Genomic DNA, 19,511 nt, shown 5'->3' on the forward strand with positions numbered 1-19,511 from the left:
ATTTTCATATCACAAACCCTGTGTTACTGCAGCATGAGATCCAGAAATATTATAACAATCAGTTAGAAGACTTTAACAAACATGAACACGAAAAAGTCAGTTTCATATGACACACACAGACATCAATAATCAGCGTATGAATCTCAACAATGGTGACAATCAAAAGTATCTTGCTGCAATGCATGCTGGGTACCAGCATAGTACAAAACTCCCATTATGCATTGCAACATGAATAAATTATGCAGCTGAATTGTCCTATTATTTTGTTTGATTCTAAATATTTGCTTTTATTTTTTGCTGTTTTTTTGTTATGAATTAGTAGCTTTTCAGTGGTTTTCTGAATTAATCTGTTAATCTAAATATTTGTGATTGTCACCATTGTTGAGATTCATACGCTGATTGTTGATGTCTGTGTGTGTCAGCATAAGCTTATTTTTTTATCTCATGTTTGTTAAAAGATTTAAACTGATTGTTATAATATTGCTAGATCTCATTATGCAGTAACACAGGGTTTGTGATGTGAAAATATTAATGGATCAACACAATTGTTAGATTCCAAAATCATCAGTGAATCAGTTTATTTCATGATGATTATAAATCCATAAACAGGTAACCATCATCACCTGATCTCATTTCACTTTAGCTTTCTTTGCTGCTGCAAATGTGTTCGACAAACACACGGTCACAGCGGCCAATAAAGACAAAAGATATAATAAGAGTTAAGAGCCCAACTAATGGAAACACGAATCACTGTTATGGTGACTTTAAATGAAACACATTAGAGTTAAACCTCTGTTAATTCTCAATACAAACTTCTGTAGACGTCTGACAGAAATAAAGTCAGTCTGGTTAGTAATAAGTGAAGCTGGTAATGCTGTTTGTGGAGTTGTTTAATCCTCCTCTGCTGAGATCTTCACAGATTTAATGTCTTCTTTTCTCTTCAGTTGATTTCATCCAAGACTGTGTCTAAAGTCAGTTGTAGTTCTTGTGTTTCTGCTCGTCTCTTTTTCTGTTCTCTTCTTTCCTTCAGTGATTCTGCTTGTTAACAGGCTTATTTAGGCTGAAATGACTCCATATTTAAAATACACAGACTTTGTGTCTCAGATAAGGTCCAGTTCTGGTTGATTTCTTTGCTCTTGGCTGACATGTGCACAGCAAAAACTCCAGTGTTAAATGAACTCTCCTGGGAGTTTATATGGCTCCGGACTCAAGAGTGTTAAAGTGTTAAAATACGAGTGTTAAATTAACACTCAAGAGTGTTAAAGTTAATGAGATAATTAAGTGATTCATTGAGTGATGATTGAGCATTATTGAAGACACCTGATGTTAAAAAGCAGAATCACTGAAGGAGAAAAAGCACAATTTTAAGTCACCATTATGGAGATCAGTGTTTGCTTTAATTGGGCTTGTGACCCTTACATGTTTAACTTTAGTTTTTATTTGGTTGTTGTATCTGAATTATAACTAGGGCTGTGCGATATATATCGTGAGATTGTTATGCACATCTCGTCAGTAAAGCCGGTTCCTTGATTAGTAGTAAATCACCATCACCTGCTTTCAGATGGAGCGGCATTTACTACAAAGAGCCGTAGTTAACTGACAAGCTGAGCCATATCGCATTAATATCGCGGACGTATCGCCAGCGATAATTAATGCGATATGGCTCAGCTTGTCAGTTAACTACGGCTCTTTGTACACAGCAAAAACTCCAGTGTTAAATTAACACTCCTGGGAGTGTATGAGTCCACACTCAAGAGTGTTGAAGTTAATGAGATAATTAAGTGATTAATTTAGTGATGATTGAACATTATTGAAGACACCTGATGTTAACAAGCAGATTCACTGAAGGAGAAAATCTCAAATTGTAAGTTACCGTTATGACGATCAATGGTTGCTTTAGTTGGACTCTTGACCCATATATTATTAACTTTAGATTTTGTTTTGTCTGTTGTTTCTGAATTATAATCACCAGTTGAACAAAGAAAAAAGTGATCTAATAGTGTTGGTTATGTTATGACAATCATCATTTGAACTTGATCACTGAACTCATTAAAATCCTTCTTTCTGACTTCGGTTTATGTTGCTGGTTAATGAATCTGCATAAATGCCCAGAATTTTTGATATAATATAAAGGATTTCTTAAAAGTTGCTTAAAAAAAAAATTTCATTCTTTTAGGCACACACAGATGTCAAGATTCAGTCTATGCATCTCAACAATGGTGAGGAGCAGAATATTCAATTAGGAAAAGTAAATTACATAGACAATTCAGATCATAATTTATTCATACCGCAATGCATGATGGGAGCCATTAATGAGTTGTGATTGGTGGCAGCCACTGCAACATGCTTTATTATTGTCACCATTGTTGAGATTCACAGGCTGATTATTGATGTCTGTGTTTTAAATGAATTTATTTAAATGTCTTTTGATCAGAACAGTGTTTATTAAATATTTTAAATTATAAGTAAAATACTGATAATCATAGGCTGAAGAATCACTAAACTGCTGCTAACAAGTTAAACCAAACTATCTCAAAAAGTTTCCTTTTTCAGATCACAGCATGATTATGTCAAAACATAACCAACTCTATAACATAACATTTTACTTTGTTCATTTAACTGTTATAAATCAATAACAGCAAACAAACAACAGTAAATATTAGAGTAAAGATATAATGGTCTAGAGCCCAACTAAAGCAAACACCCATCACCTTAATGGTAACTTACAATTTGTGATTTTCTTCTTCAGTGATTCTGCTTGTTAACATCAGGTGTCTTCAATAATGCTCAATCATCACTAAATTAATCACTTAATTATCTCCTCAGCCCTAAATGCCGCTTCATCTGAAAGCAGGTGATGGTGATTTACTACTAATCAAGGAACCGGCTTTACTGACGAGATGCGCATAACAATCTCACGATATATATCGCACAGCCCTAATTATAACTACCAGATGAACAAAGAGAAAAGTTGATCAGGTGGTGTTGGTTATATTTTGACATCATCATCATTTGACCTGAATCGCTAAATTCATTTAGAGTCTAATCTCTGGCTTAAATGTATGTTGTTAATTACAGCATCACTGTGATTCTACAGCATAAGATCCAGAATTTTCTATATAATCCAACGGGTGTTTTAAAAGTTGTTCTGATGAAGATAAAAATCTTTCTTTTAGGCACACACAGACATCAAGAATCAGTGTATGAATCTCAACAATGGTGACAAACAGAATATTCAGTTAGGAAAAGGAAATTACTAAGACACTTCAGATCATAATTTATTCATACCGCAATGCATGATGGGAGCCATAAATTAGTTTTGATTGGTGGCACCCAGATTGCACTGCAACATGCTTTATTATTGTCACCATTGTTGAGATTCACAGGCTGATTATTGATGTCAGTGTGTCTCAATAAATTAATTTTCAAAGTCTTTTGATCAGAACAACTTTTGAGGAATATTTTGGATTATATTGAAAATGCTGAAAATTGTTTGATATAGAATCACATGCTGCTGAAATCAACAAGATAGTCATAACTCTCAAAATGAGATTTGTGATTCAGGCCAATTTATGATTATGTCAAAACATAACCTGATCACCTTTCCTTTGTTCATCTGGCAGTTATAACCAGTGTTGCCAACTAATTTTCAGGGGAAGTTGCTAAAGGCAGATCGATTTGTTGCTAAAAGTTGCTAAATGACGTTGTGACGTCATTGCGTTATGACGTCATTACGTAATCGCAACGCAAAACTACGCCATTATGTAATACGTAGATATTATTGTTTGTTAAATAAATTATATATATATATATATATATATAAAAAAAATTTTAACTAAAAAAAGTTGGTTTAGTTACCCAGTAACTAAACCCTAAACCAACTTTTTTTAGTTAAAGGTGGGGTATGTAATTCTCTTTTTTGGCCATTTTTTCAAAATCACTTGAAATCCTATCCCTAACCCACTTACAGCCACTGAGTTAGAAGCACTGACATGAAAATTAAGCAATTTACTCATCTGTGGAACGGGCAAGACTCGAAAAACTCCAGCCAATCATTTCCAAGACCACCTAGAATCATTGGACAGTAAGTGCGTCAATCAAACGGTCGTACCATACCCCCCTCCCCCCATCCATGTCCATGCTCTTCGAATGGGTGGAGTCAAAGGAAAGAAGGTAGGACCATTTGAGTTGTGTATTTTCAAAATCTGCCAGCCGTTTTGCAAATCACATACCCCACCTTTAAAAAAAAGAAGACCTAAAACAACTATTTTTAGTTAATGATCTGTAAGACTGGGGCTTTATTAATGCTGTTCATTTATTCAAGTAATTTATTTGACATTTGGGTATAAAGTGTTTTAATTCTACAATATATGCTGTAAAAAGGCTGTTCAACCTCTTCAGGTAGAACGGTGACTACTGCAGTTCAAATTTCCTATTGGAAGTTGTGGTGCCCTTACCAGCTCACCACGCCCTTGCGAGTGTTGTTTGGATTAGAGTCACTTTCCAAAAGTTGCTAAAAGTTGCCAAATAAACTAAAAAAATTGCTAAATTTGTTGCTAGGTGCTTTTTGAAAAAAAAGTTGCTAGGGTAGTCTGAAAAGTTGCTAAATCTAGCAACAAAATTGCTAAGTTGGTAACACTGGTTATAACTCAGATACAACAGCCAAACAAAATCTAATCTAAAGTGAATGATTAAAGGGTCAAGAGCCCAACTAAAGCAGACACTCATCACCATAATGGTGGCTTACATTTTTTTGATTTTCTCCTTTGGTGATTCTGCTTGTTAACATCAGGTGTCTTCAATAATGATCAATCATCACTCAATGAATCACTTAATTATCTCATTAACTTTAACACTCTTGAGTGTTAATTTAACACTCATATTTTAACACTTTAACACTCTTGAGTCTGGAGCCATATAAACTCCCAGGAGAGTTCATTTAACACTGGAGTTTTTGCTGTGGATATGAGTATACCCCATTAAAATCATAACCCATATCTTGCAATCTAAATAAGCAACCCTACTGGTCATGTTCCCTATTATTAAAGAACATTAATGCTGTTGTTTATCTGGTAAAGTGAATCAAGTCTTTCTGCAGTGAAAAGTGAAAGTGATTGTACACAGAGCTCTGTCTGACAGAAACAGCCCTGATTTACAAGAAGAGGTGGGGTTCCTGCTATTTCCTTTTGGCAGTAGCCTATTGAATATGTGGCTCTAATGCTGTACACCCATCCGGTGAAGTGAATCAGGAAGTGCACAAGTTGTGTTTGTTTGCTCTTTTACAATAAACTTTTACAATTGCTTGATGCAATTTCATAGGCAAAATCCAGGAAACCCAATAGATAATCCGATGTAGAAATCTCACAGGAGTTTCACATTAGAACAAAAAAGTTCCCCATGCAGATTTCACTCAGATCTCACTACATGATGACTATATACTAAAAAGTGACCAACATCATCTGATTAGTTTGTCTTACTTTTTGTTACCATTACAAACACACATCTAAAACACACAGTTAAAGTAACCAAAGAACTGATGTTAAACAGTCAAGAGTGAAGAGCCCAACTAGAGCAAACACTGATCACCATAATGGTAACTACACGTTTTTCTTTTTCTTTTTTTTTCAAGACATCAACATTTAAACCTCTGTTAATTCTCAAAGAGAGATTCTGTAGACGTCTGACAGAAATAAAGTCAGTCTGGTTAGTAATAAGTGAAGCTGGTAATGCTGTTTGTGGAGTTGTTTAATCCTCCTCTATATTTTTTATATTATCCAGTTCCTCCATCTGGTTGAAGATCGGAGTCATTTCCAAGTCTTTGACTATTCTTTTAAGACCAAATGTCACATTTAATTTGTGATAGTTGCCCTCCATTCATATTGAAAACAAAAATAAAATCACATCTTACAGACAAACGTGCTGCTCCTATCTGCACAGCAAAAGCTCCAGTGTTAAATTAACACTCCTCGGAGTGTATATGAGTCCAGACTCAAGAGTGTAAAGTGTTAAAATATGAGTGTTAAATTAACACTCAAGAGTGTTAAAGTTAATGAGATAATTAAGTGATTAATTGAGTGATGATTGAGCATTATTGAAGACACCTGATGTTAACAAGCAGAATCACTGAAGGAGAAAATCACAAATTGTACGTCACCGTTATGATGATCAGTGTTTGCTTTAGTCGGGTTCTTGACCCTTATATGTTTACTAGAGGTGGGCGATACTCCAAATTTCGGTATCGATCCGATACCACGTAAATACAGGGTCAGTATCGCCGATATCGATACCGATACCAATACTTGTTCGTTTTAATATGCTAAATCTGAATAAGTTTTCATGACTACTAAATATTTTGTGATTTGTGCTCTCAACTCGCCTGTAATTATTAGTCAGTGACTTTTAAAAAACTACCCTAATTATATTACTAGCCTACTAGTACTAGTCTACTGCAAAAGTTTGGGGTCTGTAAGATTTTTTATTCTCTTCTGCATTTATTTGATAAAAAATACAGTAAAAACTGTAATATTACAATTTAACATAGGCTATCTGTTTTCTATGTCATACTAAACTGTAATTTATTCAAGTGATCAAAGCTGAATTTTCGGCATCATTACTCCAGTCATGATGATAATTCATTTTAATATGCTGATTTACAGCTCAGGAAACATTTCTTATTATTATCAATGTTGAAAACAGTTTCATATTTTTTGTGGAAACCATGATGCAGAATTATTTAATGAACACAGTTGAAAGAACAGCATTTATATGAAGTAGTTTTTTTTAACAGTGAAAAACCCTTGACTGTCACTTTTGATCAATTGAATGCATTGCTCCTTGTTGAATAAAAATATTAATTTCATTAAAAAAATCTTACTGACGTCAACATTTTGAACCGTTATGTACACTTTTGCTTTGTTTATAAAAAAAAAAAATACCCGATTGTTTCTCTGTCATCTAAGCAAGGCTTCGTTTCCCAAACGCACTGGTCATGTGAGCTCCATAGGTGAGCTCAGCGAAGCACCAGCATCGAACGCTCTGTGATTGATTGGTCTCGTCTTGTATCCAGATGACTAGGAGAAAAAGTTCTAGCCTACACAATTATCCGCTAACATTCGCTTATTTTTCCACTTAGAAGCTTATTTTACACACTGAATTGCGTGCTAAATTAATAAAAAATTACTGGTAAAAAAAACAAAAACACATTTGGATCGATATTTTTATGTGAGGATCGATCCTTTTCGATACCACGTCAGTATCGATATATCGATACTCAAGGATCGATCTGCCCACCTCTAATGTTTACCTTAAATTTTGCTTGCCTGTTGTTATTGATTTATAACAGTCAGATGAACAAAGAGACAATTTGATCTGATGGTGTTGGTTATGTTTTGACATAATCATGTTGTGATCTGAAAAACAAAACTTATTGAGATAGTTTGATATAACTTGATAGTACAGCAGCTCTGTGATTCTACAGCATATGATTTTCAGTATTTTTCATATAATCCAAAATATTTAATAAACATTGTTGTGATCAAGAGACTTTCAAATGAACTTATTTAGAAACAATGACATCAATAATCAGCCTGTGAATCTCAACAATGGTGACAATAATAAAGCATGTTGCAGTGGCTGCCACCAATCACAACTCATTAATGGCTCCCATCATGCATTGCGGTTTGAATAAATTATTATCTGAATTGTCTATGTAATTTCCTTTTCCTAATTGAATATTCTGCTCGTCACCATTGTTGAGATGCATTGACTGAATCTTGACGTCTGTGTGTGTCTAAAAGAAAGTTCTTTTTTATTTTATTTTTTCAAAACAACTGTTAAGAAATCCTTTGTATTATATCTAAAATTCTGGATATTTATGCAGAATCACAGTTATGCTGTAAGCAACAACGTAAATCTACACTGTAAAAATAAAAGGTGCCTGGTGGAACCTTTTGGGGTTCTTCACTTTGCCACACCGGCGGAACCGTCTGTAGATCCTCTAGGCACCCTTTAAAAAGGGGTGGTTCTCTGAAGAACCACACAGGTTTTCTGAGGAACTCTTATATTAGGCACTGTGGGTGCCTCCAGGAACCAAATTTCATTGTTTTAAAATATTTAATTTCATGTTGTTACTATGGTTACCTTTGACTTCTATTATAATAAACAAATTGAACCAAATACAAAATAAGAATTGTTTATTACATATTTGATATTCATTTTTATACATACACTTCTATGCACATGGGAAAAAAAGCTAACTATAGATTAATATCAATGAATACACAAAAAATAGATTAATACATAAGCAACATGAATAATCAACCATGTTTATACAATAGGCTATACAAGAAAGACATCTCAACAAAATGCATATGTTCCACGAAATAAATCAATGTAAAAAAAATTACATTTTGATTAATTAAAAATGTCCATCTTCACTTAACTTTAAAACATTTGTGTTTCAGTCCAATGATAAGTCTGACATCACTGTTTCCAAGTCCAAAAGCTCTATCAGATGCCAAAAACAAACAAACAGTGCTAATATGCACTCATTGTGCTGTAATATTCCTGAAAATTATGATCCTAACCTTTATCTCTATACCGAAATCTCAGATGGTTAGTTATTCAGCTATTTTGAATCATAAAATGTTGAAGTCTGGGATGCCGTGAGACTGGAGACTGTAATGTACACTATAGCTTTTGAAAAGCTTAAATGTGTGACTTGAATCAACAGTGTTCATAAATGGTTGTTGAGTATTCTCATGAAACAAGATAGAGGAAGTAGAGGCTTCGACCCGGAAACAATATTAAGGTGCAGTAAAATGATCTGTTGTTCTGTGAATGTTCACTGGTGAATTCCAGTAATTTCAATAAGAATTTACATGGTCAGCAATTTTGTTTGTGGTCAAAAATGTCGCTATGGGACCAAGTTGGTGTGAGGTACTTAAAGAGTTAGAAAAGTGAAGAGGTGCCGCAGCTTCGATTTCCGTGTGTTTTTCCTCTGTTCTGGTGGATGGTCCAGGCACTCAATGATTTTCAGGTCTACAGGAGGATTTTTATTCTTGTTCAAACTTGTATTTCAGCTTACCGAGATCCCTGCAAAGTACAAAATTTACTGTTAGTAATTAAGTTTGGATAGTATTTCTTCTAGAAAGACAAAAAGTTCAGGTGGAGAAAAAAACTTTTTCTTTACCTTGACATGTTTCGACTGCAACCTGCAGTCTTCCTCAGAAGCGTCATCTGACAGCTGTGACGTGTCGTTTATCAGCTGTTATTTCCTGGGTGTGGCCAACCCGGCGGACCTGACAGTTCCGCCGGGCCGGCCACGCCCTGCCCCCCCGTCGCTCGATGGTCTCTGGAGGATGGTGTTCCAGGTGTGTGAGAGCATGTAGGCTCCCTCGTCCCGGTTGATGGTATCCTTGGCCCGCTTCCTGATTTCAATCGCCTCCTTTATCCATCTTCTGTATTTGTTTGGTTCTGATCTGATGATGTGTCCGTTTTCCCAGTCCATAATGTGGTTATTTCGTTTGCAGTGATCTGATATAGCTGATTTTAGTTGTTCCTGTTGCGCTTTTTCCTTTTGAGTTCTTGTGAGTCGTCCTGTTGTTTCTTTTTCACATTCTTTCTGATGTTCTTTCTTTCTTGTGTTGAATGACCTGCCTGTTTCTCCTACGTATGTTTTCTTGCATGATTTGCATGGTATCTCGTATATGACGTTACATTTTTTATCTTGCTCTATTTTGTCCTTGGGGTGTACCAGTAACTGCCTTAACTTTGTGTATGGTTTTACTACTGTGTTTATGTTATATTTTCTCATTGCCCGCTGTAATGGTTCTGTTATGCCTCTGATATATGGTCGGGTTACTATGTCCTTGTTTTCGGTTACAGATTTCGGTTTGGGTTTTGTTTTTGGTCTGGTTTGCTTGTTTGCGACTTGGTTTTTTCCTTTGTTTATTGCCCATGTCGGATATTGGCAGCGTGCAAGTGCGTGTCTGATATGTTTTTCCTCTTTCTGTCTGTCTTTTTCCTCCGTGATGAAACTGGTCCGTTCATAAAGTGTTCTCACTACTGATAATTTATGCGCCGTGGGATGTTCAGATGTCCAGAGTAAATATTGGTCGGTGTGTGTTGGTTTCCTGTAGACTGTTATTTTGATGCTGTCATCATCTCTGTGGTGGATCTTTAGATCTAAAAAAGCTATGGTTCTGTTGCATTCTTCCTCATGTGTGAATTTTATGTTTCCAGTGGGGTCAATACTGTTTAGGTGGTCCGTGAGTTCTTGTGTATGTCCGTTTTTTAATTTTTCCAGTATGTCATCAACATAACGTTTCCAGAGGGTAGGTCTGCAATGAGATGGTGCTGTGGCTATGGCTGTGGTTTCCAAGTCCTCCATGAAAAAACTGGTCATTATGGCTGATAGTGGGTCCCCCATGGCAAATCCCTCTTTTTGTCTGAATATTGTTCCTCTGTATTGGAAATATGTGGATTTTGTGACAAAGCTCAGTAGTTCAGTTATATCATCAACTGTGAGGTTTGTGCGTCTTTTGAGTGTCCTGTCTTTTCGGAGTCGTTCTTGTACGATGTGAAGTGTGACATCCACAGGGGTCTTTGTGAAGAGTGATATAACATCGTGTGAAATTAAAATCTCATCTGATTCTATTTTTATGTCGTTGATTTCTTTCACTAATTGTTTTGAGTTTTGACAGTGATGTTTTGTTAGACCGAGGAGGGGTTTTATGATTTCCACTAGTGCTTTTGATAGGTTGTAAGTGACCGAGCCGATACTGTCTACTATTGGGCGTAATGGGATGTCCTTTTTGTGTATTTTTGGTGTTCCATAGATTCGTGGCATAATGTTTGCGGTGGGAATTAGCTGTCAGATGCTGTCAGATGACGCTTCTGAGGAAGACTGCAGGTTGCAGTCGAAACATGTCAAGGTAAAGAAAAAGTTTTTTTCTCCACCTGAACTTTTTGTCTTTCTAGAAGAAATACTACCCAAACTTAATCATTAAGAAGACAATATGAACATTTTTGAACTACTGTTAGTAATGTTATTAAAGTGATAGTTGTGAAATGTAAATAATTTCCTCAGCCTTGTGACGTTCCAAACCTGTTTGACTTTCTGTCTGTGGAACCCGAAAGCAGATCTCAGGCATAATGCAACCCCGTCACCATTCAATTTCACTGAATGAAACACAAGCAGAAAAAAAAAAGTGTAAATCATTCATTCAAACCATTCTTATGTACACTTGTCTAGTTCAATTCAATGCAACAATTTATGTAAAAATGGTTAAGCTCCAAAAATGTCCCAGAAAAGATCCTAAAAATAATCAATGAGTTCACAACTCATGTGTTATGGGTTGTGTTGTAAGTCTTATGAAGCCATATAATAGCTTTTTCCTTTTTTTTGTCGAAAAAGACTAAACTTGAAGTTATAATTCAGGGTTCAAAGGTCTTATATTCAAATGCATATGATTAAGGTATAGCCTATAAAAAATGCATAGCATTATTGGCTCCAAACCTGTGATATTATTTTTATGAGTAACATGAATGAGATTTGAGAGCATGAGGGAAGATTTTCAGAGAATAACTGATTAAAAAAAGTACACAGTCAAACAATACAATTTCACACAGAGAAAGTTCATAGTAATAAAGTACGTGCATGTGGTGTATAGGTAACTTACTGTAATTCAATGTTGCCTCTGAAATGTTCAGATTATTTTAGAAATGTAGTGGTTGTTCTGGGGAAACAAAAGAACAAAGCTGATTATTCACAACATAATATTTATTGACCAGTAAATGGCTTTAAAATGGTATTTGAGAGAATGAGGGCACCTGTAGTAAGTAAAGTTAACTTAGGCTAAACAAAAACAGACCAAACTATATTAACCTGCTTTTGTTATTCATAACAAACGCCAATGACAGCAGGGGCCTGTACCATGAAGGTAGCTGAACAAACTCGGGGTTACAGGATTGGTTTTGAGTTGACAAAACCAAACCGATGCAATCAGGCTTTATTGGTACCATGATGCAGCTCATCAACTTTCTCTGTCAACTCAGGCTTTGATCCTTAAGCTATGATTACTCCACGCGTGCGTGCACATAAAAGAGTGACGTCGACACTGAACAACCAAGGATTTAAAACCCTTGACATTACAGTCAGTCCTGTGTTTGTAGGAAGTCAAGGAACTTTTTGTGATTTGATGAACCTCCAGAAAACTTGTAATGATCATGTTTGTGATGGAATTATGTTTCAGGTGGAAACAGACTCAGTCAGGGCCCTGTACAAAAGGAGTCTTGAACTAGACTGCACACTAAAGGAGGCTTGAACTAGACTGTTCACTAAAGGAGTCTTGAACTAGACTGTTCACTAAAGGAGTCTTGAACTAGACTGTTCACTAAAGGAGCTGGACTGTGAGCTGAGGAGGCTCCAAAAAAAAAAAAAAAAAAGAAAAGTATGTGAACTTATTTAACCAAGTAACACTTTAGTGTGAATATTTATTAATGCAACTTTGTCTTGCTCTCTTTCTCCCTCCCATCCCACAAAACCAATAAAACAGTTTGAGACCTATCTGCAGTTTCAATGTGCTTTTATTAAGTGTAATATTGTATGGTGATTGCATCTACATCTGCACCAGGTGGTCCGCTCTGGTGACTCTGAAGCGCTGAACAGTTGAAACGTGCCTTTAGGATGCCAAAGGTCATCTCTATCTTCACTCTGGTTTTACTGAGGGCCACATTGAAGCGGTGCTGTGGCCCTGTCTGAGGGTCATGATAGGGGGTTATTGTGTAGGTTTTTCTATCTCAGTTCAAATTAACAGTGTTTTGTACTGTACCAAGTTTAACTTGCTTTCCTCAAAGCGCTGACACAACAAAGACTTGCGGAAAATTTGTGAGTCAAGCACTGGAGCCAGGCCATTTGGCATCCAAACTTGTGATCATACGTTCATGACCACAAGTCGTCTGCAGATTAAATGTTGAGTAGATCATTGTTATATCTGTTAATGTTACTATTAATTTAAAGATTCATCTCACAGAAAATAATCATCTCACATATTCACATCATCTCTACCTGAACATTAAGGCTGTGATAGGACTTCCTATTAACATAATCTGCCTCATGTTCCCCTAGAGCAGTGGAGATTGGAGCAATAGACTGCATACATGTTGCAATGACTCTAGGGAATCCTATCATAAGATTAACAGAATAATATAAAACATTTTTTTTTTTATAATTCTTAACATGTATAGTACATTTGTGAAATTTGCTTTTTTTTTAAATAAATTAAAAAAAGTTCATGTGATGTCACCCTATCAATATATCTTACCGGCAATTTTATAAAAGCCCTCTTTTATGGACATGGTCGATAAATGTCCGGGGAACACTATTAATGAAACTATTCATGTACTCCTGCAGAGCGACCTTGCGAATGGTTCGAGATGGGTCTGTCTGCGGACTGCAAGAGAGGGGAGTAACAGGAAGTGGGCGTAACTTGAAGTGGGCGTAACTTGAAGTTGTCCAAATCACACAGAACCACACGATATGTCAAACTCAAAATGAGATGTTGTCGGCAAGATGCCAGCTCGTATAGAGACATTTAGTAATGTCGTAAGTTTAACATTTAAACCACATTATTAGATTACCCTTTGACTTTATGAATACACATAAATGACAGCTTGGCAATATATTAAAGGTTTTTATTAAATATTATAAAAAAAAAAATGTAAGCACATGTAGTCAGAGGTACAGAAAAATAATAATAATTCAGCAAATAAGGAAATTGTTTTATTTATTTTAATCATGTTTGTTAAAAGTATGTTGAATGATGTTAGTTCATTTGTGCAACCATGTATTTGATATAATGATGAAAATATTTGAAAACCAGTTAAAATCAAGTAGCCTAATGATTCAATCCTTAGTTTAAATCTTAACTTTTGAGTGTATGCAGAATTAAATGGATGTAAAATTATCATGTCACATGTGATATTTTATTTAATGTGACAGAAAAAAAAAGACAGTAACACCAGTGACACACAATGAATTACCAATGACATACATAAGACCACAGATCATTATTCTTCAATAATAATAATAGTAATATAATCATAATTTTTATTATTTTATTTTTTTTGCACAATTCACACCCAGCGGTAATTCAGGAAAACAATATCCGAATGCTCCACGTGAAACTTCGGTCTTCCGATCTTTTACCATCGTGTCAATTCTCAAATTGATTTTGATTAATATGCGCGAGGGAGGGAGCGAGAGAGAGCCACAGTTTGAAGACGCGCGCGCGCGCGACCGGGGCTCTCTCTCTCTCTCTGCTCGTTCCTATCGCAAGCACAGCAGTCATCTACATCATTTACCGATCAAATAAGGCTTTGGCGAGACAAAAAATCGCTTGTGAGAGAGACGCGTGAGTGACAGAGAGACGGAGGGAGAGCAGGGAAAGGAAATGCAGCTGAATGAATACGCTACGTGTTTTAAATAGCGAGCGTACTTTAAAAAAAAGTAATAAATTATAACGAAACGCAATATTTTGCGGCCGGTGTTGATTCTGTGGCGCACCGCCACGAATTAGTCTATGTGTGGGAAACACTGTTTGTTCTGTTTATGTTAAACTCGTGCGAGAGCGATTCAAAAGCATTCAGAACTTTCTGTTTGCTCTTATCGCTCTCGCGGTTTGATATCATACACCGACCGGTCTGTGCAGCGCAGCTTTAAGTCGAAAAAAACAGTGAGCAGCTTGAAGTGGACGTAACTTGAAATGACGTAACTTGAAGGGGCGTAACTTGAAGTGGACGTAACTTGAAATGACGTAATTTGAAGGGGCGTAACTTGAAGTCTTGCAGGATGCAGACAGATTCTATTGAATGGTTCGACAAACCGTGTTTTCCCCTAGGTTCTATGCGTCACCCACCGTGCAAGTATGTACCACTTGCAAAAACACCATTTGCGGTACAGTAAGTGCATGAATTCGACGTGTTAAATTCTTTATGTGCGGCTCAAGAAGTTCGCAAAGATAAGACATTCCTTCCGCGGAAATCTAGCCTGGTTAAAACCAGACCCTTCTCAGTTGAAACTGAGTGTAGGGTCTGGCGAAGCTATGTAGACAAATCATTTCCAAAGGGGCGTCACCAACCGACGTAGCTCAAATTTCTCTGGGCGCAATTGGATAGTCATAAAACCAATCAGATTGATGAAGGAGATGACGTATGCTTCGAGTGTTGTTCTTTGCTCCGGTTTTAACGAAAAGGGTAAGTTTAAATCGCTCAAAACAGACGCGATAACTGATTCGTTTATATACTGTCTATGATTCGAACGAGTGATGTTCCACGGCGGCATCCATCTTTGTAATGAAATCTCCTTCAGCGTCGCTGCGCTGTCGTCATCATGTAAATCCCTCCCCAAACGTTTCTTATTGGTGCCGCGATTTCGGCGGCACAGAAATGAGTTTGAATGGGCTCTTCTCCAGACTATCCTGGAGAGAGAATTAAAATTCGCCGGAAGTAGTCTGGGTTTTCCCAGGCTAGCGGAAATCTGTATCTTTCATACAGATAGGCTAACTATCAGGAAAGGCAAGGGGATTTTGTCTGGCTAAAAACTCTTTCTTTACGAAGTGCTCGTCTAACAATTTGCGCTGAGATGTCCACCGGATTTGGAAGAAAAGGTGAAGTCATTGTAACAGACACTGGGAATAAGTTACGTCACCTATATGTTTCTTTGCTCTCAGCTGATTGGTCAAACTTCAGTCTGAGATCTTGAATCCAGAACATAACCTGCCCTGGAGCAGGTTAGCCGTGCAGCGTAAGATACCATGGCAACGAACACCGATTAAAGCCGAGCTACTTTCATAGTACCTAAAACCCAGGGTTGGCGGAAACTAAACTGAAACATTGCTGGCTAGCCACCTAAACCGGCTTCATGGTATAGGCCCCAGGAATCAGCTAAATTATAGGCTATATCAGCAATTTGACGACACAGTTGTACAGAATATGTTGAATTGAATGACTAAATCAATCTAAGACAATAAGTCAATAATTTCCATTTGTTCATTACATTAGATCAACGTAACGTTAGTTAGCATCGCGGCTAAAACCTTCATACCAGACACTGTGCAATAAACGAGTGGTAAACACTGTAAAAACGTAGTAATGTATAATAAATTTAATTTATATATATGTGTGTTTGAATATATAGTGAGTAGACTCTGTATTTATATTTATTTGCGAGTTTACAAACCTTGTAACGGAGAGCCGAACAAACGGCGGAAGCTTTGATGAGAGGAGCCGTTACTTTCAAACCTGATGACGTCAGTGGATACTATTGGCGAGCATCACTGAAGCGACGACAGCAGAGGAATAGCAGCAGTTTCGTGACAGAATACAACTTTTCTCCTCCTGGTTCTTCTTCTTCATAATATTATTATTATTTAGCGTTGTTTTTTAAGGTTTAAATTACTTAATAAAATAGCCTAGGCCTATACTAAATATATGTAACCCAAGTGAAAAAGACGTACTGTTAAATGTATTAAAATGCTTTAAAGTATATTTGTATTGTAGTAGGTCTACTAAAAACACACTCAAGTACATTTTTAATACATTTAATAGTACGTCTTTTTCACCTGGGTATATACTGAATCAAACTTAAGTAGCCTATAATAATAATAATAATAGGATAATAATAGTCTTATTCTGGCCTCACTGAACCATTGGGTTCCTCCAGATGCTGGCTTTAACATAAGAGATCTTCCAATAACCCTTTTATTACATTCAGGTTCCTCTATTTCCCCCCAAAGCACTTCGAGGTCTCATGGTAATGAAAAGGTGACTCCAGAACCTCTGAACTAAATACAAAGTGCTTAAAGGATCCCATAAGTTCCAGCAAGAACCTCAAAGATTGTCAATGCTCCTCCAGTAACCCTACTACAGCAGAAAGAGCTTTGAGGCACCTAAATTACATTTTGAAGTTCCTTGAGTATTCAACAGGATATTTGAGGCTCCTTTAGTTTTTACAGTGTATGTCAGAAAAAAAGGGTCTTAATGAGTTCAGTGATCAAGTTCAAATGATGATTGTCAAACAGCCAAACAAAATCTAAAGCAAACACATAAGGGTCAAGAGCCCAACTAAAGCAAACACCCATCACCATAATGGTAACTTACAATTTGTGATTTTCTCCTTCAGTGATTCTGCTTGTTAAAGCTGCCGTCGGCAAACATTTTTTGATCATTTTCAGTGAAATCGACACTATAATCCGACAGAACAACATAAATAAGGTGGTTTTAGAAAAAACCCGAGCTTCTAACTCCACCTGGAGCGTGTTATCAGAGGTGGAAAGTCCAGGGGTCAGAAAGTAAAAGTCCTGCCATATATTTATTCCACCCATGAACACAGCAACAACTCCAGTGTTAAATGAACTCTCCTGGGAGTTTATTCGGCTCCAGACTCAAGAGTGTTAAAGTTAATGAGATAATTTAGTGATTCATTGAGTGATGATTGAGCATTATTGAAGACGCCTGATGTTAACAAGCAGAATCACTGAAGGAGAAAATCAATTTCTTTAAGTTGCTATTATAGTGATCAGTGTTTGCTTTAGTTGGGCTCTTGACCCTTAAACCAGTAATGTTAGATTTCGCTTGGTTGTTGTATCTGAACAAAGAGAAAAGTTGATCAGGTGATGTTGGTTATGTTATGACATAATCATGATTTCACCTGAATCACAAAACTCATTTAGTGAGCTAGGTTTACCTTGTTGATTACAGCAGCTTGTGACAATTTCATTACCATTTTCAGCATTTTCAATATAATCAAAAAGATTTCTTTGAAGTTGTTCTGATCAAAAGACTTTGATGAAGTATTTTATTTGGACACACATACATCAATAATCAGCCTGTGATTCTTAACAATGGTGACAATAATAAAGCATGTTGCAGTGCATTCTGGGTGCCACCAATCAAAACCCATTCATGGCTCCCATCATGCATTGCGGTATGAATAAATTATGATCTGAATTGTCGTAGTAATTTCCTATTCCTAACTGAATATTATTTTTGTCACCATTGGTGAAATTCATACACTGAATCTTGATGTCTGTGTGTGCCTAAAAGAGAGATTTGTTTTTTTTATATCAGAACAACTTTTAAGAACTCATTTGGATTATATTGAACAATCTGAATTTTATTCTGTAGAATCACTGTGATGCTGTAATGACCAATATACATTTAAGTCAGAGATTAGACTCTAAATGAGTTCAGTGATTCAGGTCAAATGAGTTCAGTGATTCAGGTCAAATGATGATTATGTTAAAATGTAACCAACACCTGTTCACCTTTTCTCTTTGTTCTTCTGGCTGTTATAACTCAGATACAACAGCCAAACAAAACCTGAAATTAAACATTTAAAGGTCAACCGCCCAACTAAATCAAACACTGATCTCCATAATGGTGATTAAAATTGTCATTTTTCTCCTTCAGTGATTCTGCTTGTTAACATGAGGTGTCTTCAGTAATGGTCAATCCCCCCCCATGGCAATATGGCCGCCGCAACACATTCACGCAGTCAGTCAGGTCCTGCGTGGATGTATCAAACATCTCGAAAACCATCAAAAAGATCTCCGTCTCCTCCACAAATTGCTCTATATTTAACCGTTGTTACAAGCGTGTATTTATTGTTATGTGTGTCACGTCTTTGTAGTATTAAAAGCGATAATAGTGATCAAGTCTACCACCCAGCCAAATATAGTCAACATTTACTATTTTCAAGATTCCTGGACAATGGCCGTGCAAGGCCCCCTTTAACAAAACACCAGCAGATCAACACACTCAGCCCTTCCATGGGATTTGTATACTTCACAGCTATTTTGCTACTGGCTGGTGATGTAGAAACAAATCCTGGTCCACCGCCTATGGATGTAAACAGATTTGTTATCACTCAATCATCTCAACCCAGGCAGTTTCCGCAGCAATTCTGGCCACCATCGGCGCAGTTTACCGGGTTACCGCCGCAGCTAACATGGATACTACCGCCGCAGCTAACATGGATACTACCGTCGCAGCTCCCCGGCCTACCATCGCCGCAGCTCTCCGGCCTACCATCGCCGCAGCTCACCGGCCTACCATCGCCGCAGCTCCCCGGCCTACCATCGCCGCAGCTCTCCGGCTTACCATCGGCGCAGCTCCCCGGCCTACCATCGCCGCAGCTCTCCGGCCTACCATCGCCGCAGCTCTCCGGCCTACCATCGCCGCAGCTCTCCGGCCTACCATCGCCGTCGTCTTGTAGACTACCGCTGCAGCTCATTTGGCTACCATCGCAGCTAACCTGGATACCATCGCCACTAACCTGGATACCATCGCCGCAACTCAACTGGCTACTACCGCAGCTCATCTGGCTAACGTTACCACCGACGCAGCTCACCTGGCCACCACCGACGCAGCTCACCTGGCCACCACCGACGCAGCTCACCTGGCCACCACCGACGCAGCTTACCTGGCCACCACTACAGCTAATCCGCCTT

The sequence above is a fragment of the Leuciscus leuciscus genome (genome assembly GCF_965113295.1).
Source record: "Leuciscus leuciscus genome assembly, chromosome: 3".
NCBI classification, from domain to species: Eukaryota; Metazoa; Chordata; class Actinopteri; order Cypriniformes; family Leuciscidae; genus Leuciscus; species Leuciscus leuciscus.